Source organism: Salvia splendens, chromosome 6 (genome assembly GCF_004379255.2).
Source record: "Salvia splendens isolate huo1 chromosome 6, SspV2, whole genome shotgun sequence".
Classification (NCBI taxonomy): Eukaryota; Viridiplantae; Streptophyta; class Magnoliopsida; order Lamiales; family Lamiaceae; genus Salvia; species Salvia splendens.
The window spans coordinates 36296470-36306733 of NC_056037.1; the positions used below are offsets into that span (position 1 = coordinate 36296470).

At 34.9% G+C, this 10264-nt stretch overlaps 1 non-coding gene across 1 annotated transcript; it reads left to right on the plus strand.

Moving 5' to 3' along the window:
- The first annotated feature begins 3104 nt into the window (after positions 1-3104).
- Positions 3105-3187, plus strand: TRNAL-UAA. Its single transcript has one exon. It is a non-coding gene; the product is annotated as a tRNA-Leu (tRNA).
- Positions 3188-10264: the final 7077 nt, after the last annotated feature.

Below are 10264 nucleotides of genomic sequence, written 5' to 3' on the forward strand. Positions count from 1 at the left end.
TCATCGTTAAATTTCAACACCGACTCATTTCAAGTTCTGGTTTCGTCCCTGTTTCGATTGTGATTTCTTTCGGATTATAAAAGTTCAACCCTAATCCTAAAAGCTCAGGTTTCGGGTTAGCCTATCGGGTTGCAACCAATAAGATTAACATTCGATTGATCCAATAAATAATGACGAAAATTAGTTATATTCATAAAATGTAAAATATTTAGTTATGATAAATTTGAGATATATGCTTAAACTCAATCATAAACATGATCAAATAATAATATTTGAGATATTTCGTGAAATTTTAATGCATGTTTTAGACATTTAAATCTTTTTTAAGTGAAATTGAAGTTTTTAATTTATTTATCAATTATTATATTAGTAAAAATTCGATATATAATTTGTGTATTTAATATAAAATTGAAAGTTATTTTTTAGTTATCTATATTATAAATTAATCGATGAAGTGTCGAATTAGGAGTAAAAAATAGAATAATAGAAATTTTATCGGGTTTTCGAACCAGCCTATCAGGTTTTCAGGTTTGGCCATAATGGGCTACGGGCTAATCGGGTTTTAATTTTATCGGGTTAGAAATTTTTAGTCCTAACCCTGTAAATTTAGCGGGCTATTCGGTCCAGCTCACAGATTGCGGGCTATACTGACATCCCTAGTTGCAAGTTTTAGTAATTGAATTGTAACAGTAATGGAAGTATATGCATCTGACGGGTAACACAACAAATCTAGTTATTTATAAGAAATGGGTGCAACTAGGAATAAACTTTAATCCAAAGTTTCAAAATTATAGTATTAAATAATTTATTTAATTTTTTTACAAGAGAGAAAGGGCTCAAACCGCTATATAGATGAAGAGTGTAGAAAACAAAGTCCATAACATAATAAATTAGTCAAACAAAGACAATGATACTAAGCACTTTCAACCAAAAATAAACTCATAAAAGATCAAGAGGTACACTCTCCACACACTTATCAACCTAAGCCACGAAGCAATAACTCACAGCAAGCAAGATAAGCTACATGTCACATTAATTTGTGTTCACCAATAAAAAGAGAATTGCTTCTTTGATTATGCTCCGCTTAAGTAATAGTAATTGTTTTTTAATAGCAATTGACACACACACACCACCATTGTCACTCACACATCCAAAGATTACTTAGCCCCTGAACTATTAGTTGCCAAAAAAGCGTTATATCATGGAGTACTATATTTTCCTTCAAAAATTTTAACAAGTTATAATTTTGTACTAGAATATATTAATGTGACTATTGTAAATATATTTATTTATAATGTAATTTAATTAAAATTATATACTCCAGTTTTTATTTTAATTGTTTAAACAATGTCAAATAAATTTTAAAATTATTTTGGCATTTCATTTTATCTTTTAACAAAAAAAAATAGTCATAAATTATATATTTCCCAAAATTAGTTAGTACTAATATTATATGTGGCGCTTTTTGTATTGCTCCGGTGCTGTTTATATTATGCATCATTTTTTCCAAGGATTATATTTTGTTGTCTTGGTAGTGAAAATAAATAGTAGTACAAAAAAAAGTGGCAATATGTCACTTTTCTTACAATCATTACTTATTATAAGAAATGATTATTACTTGCATTGAGTCAAAGAGTAAAGACATAAATTGAAATTAAACCACGCATTTCACATGATCACATTTATTACTACGACCAACTATATGGAGTATATGAATATATGATCACCCACTGTCAAAATAATTGACCATTATGGCAAAAAGGGGTAAATTAATAAATATCAAAAGACTATTGGCATTTATATCGTACTATCATATCATTGAATATTTTGAAGCGAATATTTGAAGGTACATATACCAACATATACTACCAAGAATTGCAAGAAAAATAAAAGATATAACAGACAAAAAGTCAGATAAATAGAATCTATACTGGTTCAGGGTTTAGGGTTTAGCCCTAATAAGCTAATCACTTAACCCCTTCAAACAAAAAATACATTACATTTTGACTTTTGTAAGCTAATCACCTAATACAAACTATTAAATGATATAACACATTCAAACAAAAACACAATACATTTACATTTTTATAGTATCTCTTGTACGTCAGCTAAAATGATAATGCGGAGTTAGTTAGGGTGGACGCAGAAAAGAAAATATTGGCAAAGGCTTTGATGTTAATACTTGTTTTGTTTTATAAATTTATTTTAATTCTAATATATAAAAAATTATAAATGAGGTTATATCACAAATGAATGAAAATCAAAGCTCGATCTGATTATTTTCTCTATAACTTCAAATAAATGAATAGAATAACAATTTGGACTTTGATTTTTAATTAATTTGTAAGTTTAACAATGCTAATAACAATTTTTGATGCATTGTATAAAACTAAACAAGTTATGATAATCGCGGATTAAATGAGAGTAGTTCTCACAAGTAATGCTCACTCAAGTTCGCAGCATAACACATATTAGGTTAATGTCAAAATTACTTTTTAACATTGCCAATTTAATTCCTTTCTATTCCTCCAGCCTCAAGAAATTTTCTATGTAACGTCAACTTAGTAACAACCAAAGAATCGAAGATAACTCTGAAACAATTTCGACAAACTCACCAATACCGAAAGGAAAAACAAAGAGGTTGATATGGGCTTTATCCCCCCCCCCCCCCCCCCCCTCCCCTAATACATGTTTATAGGTATTAAATTTGAGAATGAAAATGGTAGAACATGGTAAGAGAGTTATAGTTGGGACCAATTTATAGCAGTTGGGGCCTAAGCTTCATCTACAACCATTCAATTACTCATTTCATGCATGTGACAAAAGTTGGTTGGGTACATGCACCTTCTTCCTATGATTGTCTCTCTTAAATCCCTTTCCTTTTCAATTTTTCCTTCCTCAATTATGAGATGATCAAATTTCCATTTAAAGAACTATTGCAACTGATACCTTATAATTTTGCTATAACTTTGGAATATTTAATCTACTATTACATGGGTAAATTATATTTTAAGTGGATCAATATACCTATTGCTAATAGGTGCTGACTTCTTACTATATGAAATGGTTAATAATTAAATTCTTATGAAAAATATAAACAATCAGCTGGTTTGCCCGAGAGGTTAAGAGGGAAGACTTAAGATCTTCTGCACATAAGTGCGCATGGGTTCGAACCCCATAGCCAGCATTCTCATTTTTTATTTTTACATTTATTAATTACTTTCTTTCATTTTAATAACTTTTAAATCCTTTTATAAACACTTTTAATTGCTTATTCTTTTCATTTTATAGTATGTTTTGATTCTCACATATACACTTATTAATAGCATATGTGATCTTATTTTTTATTACTGTTTTAAGTCCTGGATTATAATGATTTTTTTTTAAATACTCACATATACATTTATAAATTACTTTAATAGTTTAATTATTTCACAGTCTATACTTATTATTTATAAATTTATCCACCATATTTAACTCCCCCCCCCCCCAACCCACTTACTATAGCCTCTAATTTATAAAAATAATACTTATAATATTTTTTTATTTTTTATTTTTAAATCCGGGGTTGAAATTTGGAGGCTACATTTAAATCACTTTTTTCAGAATTAAGTCTTAATTGTAGTAGTTTGGTATGACAAATCTAGCCAGAAAAAGCCAACTTATTGGCCCAAATCCAATATAGGGAGTACTAGTATATGTAACATTATATTTCATTATTCTATTAAATTCAGGGTTATAAAATGAGAATATGGTTGCTAAATATAATAGTATATGTAATATATCATTTTTTATTATTAGTTTAAATCCGGGGTTATAGTTTATTTTTTCCAATATATAATTCTAGAATAAGTTGTATAACAGTATATGTAATACAATGATTTTTTATCACTGTTTTAAATCCGGGTTTACAATGAGAAATTGGAATCTACATATAGAATCATCCTTTCTATTGATTACTACTAAGATTTTAATTGTTTGGTATGAAAAATCTAGCCAGAAAAATCCATACATTCTAGCCAAATCCAATCCATTTTCTGTGGGCTCTTCATCATTATTATTACGAAAATCCTATTCACAGTCACTCTTAAATTTTTCATAGATCTAATGTTTAATTAATCAATAAATACTATTTTTGCCCTAATCTTAATCTATAATGAATAAAATATCCGACAATATATAGCTCCCCGACTCTTTTCATACTTCAAGAAAAAGTAAAAAATAAATAAGTGTAAAACATTACAAAATTTTCATGGTTTTATTTTCACTTTTAAAGCTCCTATAGTTTTAAATAAGTGTAAAACATTACATTTTTTTCATGGTTTTATTTGCACTTTTAATGCTCCTATAGTTTTTTTTTTTAATTTTTATTTTTATAATGGTAGCCAGTAGTAATGTACAATTTTTATAGTATTAACGTGATTTTTCCATCCTAATATAAAATCTAATGCATACTTGTCGCATACCACTCATGGATCGATATAATACGGGTTAAATAGAAAATTATATTATTAATAAAGGTGTTGAAACTCAAAATGTGATCAATAATTCATCCTTTTTTAACAATTAATCCTTTAATGAACAAATATTTCTCCAAATTCTGTATGCAATCAATCTCCAATAGAAATGCTCGAGGAATTTAGAAGAAAATGAAAACAAATTAGCCTATTGGGCTTCCAAAACGGCCCAATCAAAAAGAAAGGAGGCCGATATAAATACACTACTCCTTTGTGAGAAGCGGCGAAGCAGAGCATTCAACCATGGCGTCTGATCAAAGGCTCCTCTCCACAAAAGAGGCCTAATTTCAGCTCATGCTGGCGTCCGAGGTTCATCTCGGAACCAAAAATTGCGATTTCCAGATGGGAATTATAAATTATAATTCTCAGTAAAAACAGGTAATATAGCAAACAAGAAGAAAATCTGAAATTGAGTCGTCCAATCGAAAATGAGGAAGATAACTTCTATAGGAGTAAGAGCAGCAATGGCGGTTGCAGAATTTGCGCAGGCTGGAGAAGGTTTTCGCGCAGGAGAAATGGAGGTGGGGTTCGCGAATTGGGGGAAAATACAATCGGTGAAGAGGGAAAAACGGGGAAAAATACAATCTGTGAAGAGGGAAAAACGCCAACCGAATTGACGTGTATAAAAAAATTTATATAATTACTAACAACGCCATGAGGATTGGCGTTTTTTCCTAAAAATACAAAACTGTTGGCGTTTTAACATAAACACGCCAACCAATTTGGCGTTTTTATCTCGAATTTGTTTTTAAAAAAATAATTAGATACGCCAACGAAGATGTCATTTTTACTTATAAAACCGCTCCCATAACTGGAAAATGTGGGTATATTTTTGTTATTGTTATTGTAGTAGTAAATTAGCATACAGATCCGATTTTCTCATTATCTTAGAGGATAATCATATGGCTGATATGTGTTTACCAAATCTATTGTTTCTAGTTAAGCTCATAATTTTGATAATTCTTAATTGCTTAGGCTGTCGAAGGTCACAAAATCAGTTTATCAGCTGCTTTTGGCTGTGATGTCAACTTAACTGATTTACATATAATAAAATCAAATATTTTAATATTATTTTTTTAAAGGATTTCAGCCCCGGTTTATCTAATTTTCTGGTTCCGTCACTGTCTGTTACTGATATGACATTCCATTCTTTTGCAGCCTATTAGAGCATCTCCAGTGGTAGGCGGACAAGCAATAGCCCAGCCAAGCAATAGCCCAGCCATGCCACATCAGCAGCACTAAATTCCTCCTGCCACATCAGCTGGACAAGCAACTGGACAAGCAACTGGACAAACAATAGCCCAGTCATAGCCTTGTCAGATCATCAGCACTAAAAACAAATAATTAAACAATCATACAAAATATGAAATTAAATTTACGACACATATACGGGAAAATTCTCTAATAATATTAAATTTTCGGAAAAAAAAAATTGGCTCGCCGGTTCCTCGCCGATTGGGAGGCTGCAATAGCGGCGAGCCGATCGGCGAGAGAATCGGCGAGCGCCCGGGAATCGGCGTGCCCTCGCCGAAATTCTCGCCGATTTGGCGCTCGCCGGCTGCAATAGTTCGGCGAGCGCCAAAAATCGGCGAGCCGCTCGCTCGCCGACCACTGGAGATACTCTTAAGGAAGCTGCTCTGTACAATATCCCCACCATTGCCTTCTGTGATACGGATTCTCCAATGCGCTATGTTGATATTGGCATTCCTGCTAATAACAAAGGGAAGCACAGCATTGGTTGCTTGTTCTGGCTTTTGGCTAGGATGGTGCTGCAGATGCGTGGTGTGATTTGCCCCTGGACACAAATGGGAAATCATGGTAAAAAAAAACTTTGAATACTTGGTTTCTTCTAATTCTTTTTTGTGTGGATGTGCTTGTTAAACAAGTTGTGCTTTGACAAAAGTGAAGGTTAAGGTTGATGGATGAGATTTATGTAGTACTATTTGTTTGGTCCGTAGTTGATTTATTTCATAGCTACTATCCGTGCAGACGTCCCGATTATTTTATTTTTTTTTTTCGAAAATTATATAAATACGGCTCGTTGAACTTCATTTCATTTGCACCACTTGTATTAACGAGTATCTCTCTCTAAATACTTTTCTTTCGAAGATAAATGGAGCACCACGATAGTGATTTTCCCGCCACGAGCGAGTCACAAGGACCGATCTTTCCCGTTGGCAAAAGTACCCCAATGTCCTTACGTTTTTAATAATTTTTAAAATAATAATTATGTAATTTTTTAAAATAATTATGTATGTTTTTTTTACTATGTATGTTTTTTTATAAATAAAGTGGTTGCAATTTCTCCGTATTTGTGTCGAAATTTTAATTTCGTAAATTGTTTAATTTGGTGAATTTGTGAATTTTTATTATTGTGGGAAGTCCGTCGGAGTCTCCTTGGGGATGTCCGTCACTGTGCAGTGGGATGTCCTTATAACGTGACAGTGCAGGGGGAAGTCCTTATGACGTGACATGAGGTGTTTTTGGATGTCCGCCGGGACATCCACACTACTGTGGATGCTCTTTAACTTCAAAAAGCGTGCGAAGTCCTTTTATCATTTTAAATAGAATTGCTATCATTTACCAATAAAAGATCGCATTGATTAAAGTAAAAAAATTTAAATTCATAACTTAATTTTTAATAAAAAAAATTCTAATTGTTTATATGCAAAGCATCTTTCTTCACATAAAACATTATTTTAAAAAATTCCCATTAAAATCCACAAAAACTCAATAACTTGGCCTATTTGGCAGTATTAAAGCGTTAGATAATTTTTTCTCTAACTATTATTCTTTTCTTTTTAGTTCAATAATGCAAAAAATATATTTTTATTACAATTGATTGTATTGAGAAATTAAAACTTTGCAAAAAAAAAATACTAAAGTTTGTATTGTTAAATATATAGGATTTTGTGTTAAAATGATTGAGGTTTGGCAAAATGATTGAGTTTTGGCAAAATGTTTGTGATTTTTTTGCATGATTACGGTATTTCATATTTATATACTAACCCCTTCTCACCCTATTGGATACATTTTTATTTATAGGATTTTTCACTCTAAATGACGCATTTCTAAATATAGAAACATCACTCTCTTTTACTTTATTCGCTTTACTTTAATCACAAAACAATACTCCCTATGTCCCATAAAAGTTGAGTCACTTTATTTTTTGCACTCGTTTTGAAAAAATCTTAATAAATAGTTAGAATGAATAAATAGTAAAGTAAATCGAGAATAAAATTCTCTACATTATTTTCAAATTTACTTTACTATTTATCCACCTTAACTATTTATTACAATTTTTTCAAAACGAGTGCATAGAATGAAGTGACTCAACTTTAATGGGACATATTGGCCCTTACAGGACTACATAAAATTGCGGTGCCAGGAGGAGTAAGGTCATCCACAACGCTGTCACTTATCCGTCCATTAAATTACTATTCATGGGCCCCACCCCACTGTACTTTTTTACTCCATCTCTTAACTAAGGGACGGAACCTGCAACCCTCCTTCTCTTATCCGTCCCTTAAATTACTATTCATTCAATTTCATTTTTTATTTTTATTTCCAACAAATTCAATTAATAGAAACACACTTCATTAAAAATAAAATAAAATTACAATATAAAATAAAAATACAACTTAGAATTCAAAAATATAAAAAAATACATAATTAAAATCTTAAAAAAATAAAAATTACATAATTTAAAATACAAAATAAAAAAACTACTCCGCCGTCGAATCATCCCCGAAGGCGGTGGAGGTGCACTGAAGCCACCTGGAGGCGGAATACCAAGTTGTCTTGCCATAAACTCAATTCCGACAAGATAGGCTTGGTATTGATCCAAGCCCCTTGGCCTAGCGGTAAAGGGTGCTGGATACCGCGTCCATCCTGGGGTCTCGAGTTCGAACACTGGGTGGCGTAATTTGTCTTTCCTCCTTGTTATAGGAGTTGATTTGTAATTTCCTCATTCATATATATGATATAAATATATGAAGTTAATTTTTTTAAAAAAAAGAAAAAAGAAAAAAAGATAGGCTTGGTATTGGGGAGGCGTCATGCGGGAAGTGTCCGCCATTGTGGCGGTCATGTACATGGACATTAGGGAGTTCGAGGGTGCCCCCGAGCCCGCCTGGCTTGATTCGGCTCGACTCCTCCTCCCTCTAGCCGCCTTCACCGCATTTCTCCCTTGCGGCCGACGGCGCCCACGGGAGGACCCACAGCATCGTCTGTCGTGCCCTCAACCTCCTGCGAGGCAAACTCTTGTGCGGCGCTGCCCGAACCGCCCACACTAGACGAGTATTGGCCACCCGCCGTGTGCTTCGTGCGCTTCGAGGTCGAGCCCGAGCTGGACTGGACACCGCCGGCCCACTCGTCTTTGATGACCTCCCAAACATCGACATATTTGAATTGTTTGGCGGTGTCGTCGTAGTAGACTCGCAAAGCCGACCTCAGAATGTCGGCTCCCGTGGCTCCGCTTTGGTAATGAGCCGCTTCACTCTTGTGGATAGCGCAGAATTTTTTGACCTCTCTGTCGACTCGGTCAACATGAGCGCGGAGCATCTTATATGTGCGGCGGCGGGACCCCTTCGGCTTAATCTCGTGGTAGGCCTCAGTGACCTTTTCCCAGAAGCACTTCCGGGGTTGTTGATTCCCGACGATTAGATCATACGAGACGCTGATCCAGGCGTTGTACACCGCCAGCGTTTCTTTGGGGCTGTACGGATGCCGGCCTAGATCCTCCTCTTCCTCCTCGTCCGCCTCCGCCCTGGAGCTTCCACCGCCTCGGGCACCTCCCCCGCATCGACCACCTCCACCGCCTCGGCCTTCTTCCGGAGTGGGTTCAACGGAATAATCCTCCCGATTATGGGATAATCCCTGCGAATACCTCGGGGCGGAGGGACGGACGTATGCATCCACATCAAAATGGGGTGGTTGGTACCCTGGCGTCGACGAACCGGATCCACTTCCCAGGACATTGTACATGCCCCCAGTCGCCGAACGCGTTGATGTCGAACCCGCCGGAGCCGCCACCGCCACCGCCAGAGTTTCCGTCGCTGGACATTTTGTGATGAGAGTTTAGATGAAAATTGGAGAGGAAATGGAGATGATTTGGTAAGAATAGATGTGTATTTGTGTGTGAAATAAGGATGAATTAGGAGTATTTATAGAGTAAAAAATAAAAAATTAATAAAAAAAGAAAAACGATAATAGAATGATAATATTGTTGTTTTATTTTTTATTTTTTTAATTCAGATTTAAAAAATGATTTATTGCATCAGTGTGACGATGCCCACTCGCGGGTCGGCGAGTGAGCGTCACGCATGGCGCCGGAGCGCGCCACGTCGCTCTGGCGCGTGGCGAGACGGAACGTGTGGCGGGCTGGGGACGAGACGGGACGCTGCAACGCGTCACGCCGCCGTCTCGTCCCTTAATGACGAATTACGGGCCAATCGCGTGACGCTCTGCGGGTGGCCTAATAATAAAAAATTTATATATAGTGGAGCCTTTACTTAAAAATATTTCTGCGTCCGAGCCCCTGATTCTCACTCAGTCGGAAAAAGGAAATAGAATTCCCAATTGTTGATACAGTCATCGCCGAGCTCCTTAGAATGCCGCCTTTGCTCTCGCTGGCGGTTGTTGCTTATCATCGGTTTCCATTTTGTACATATATTTTTCGGAATTGACTATCTTTGAATATTGAATTAAGATTTCTGTGTTTGGTCTGGAGCTATAAATCGTTTTCT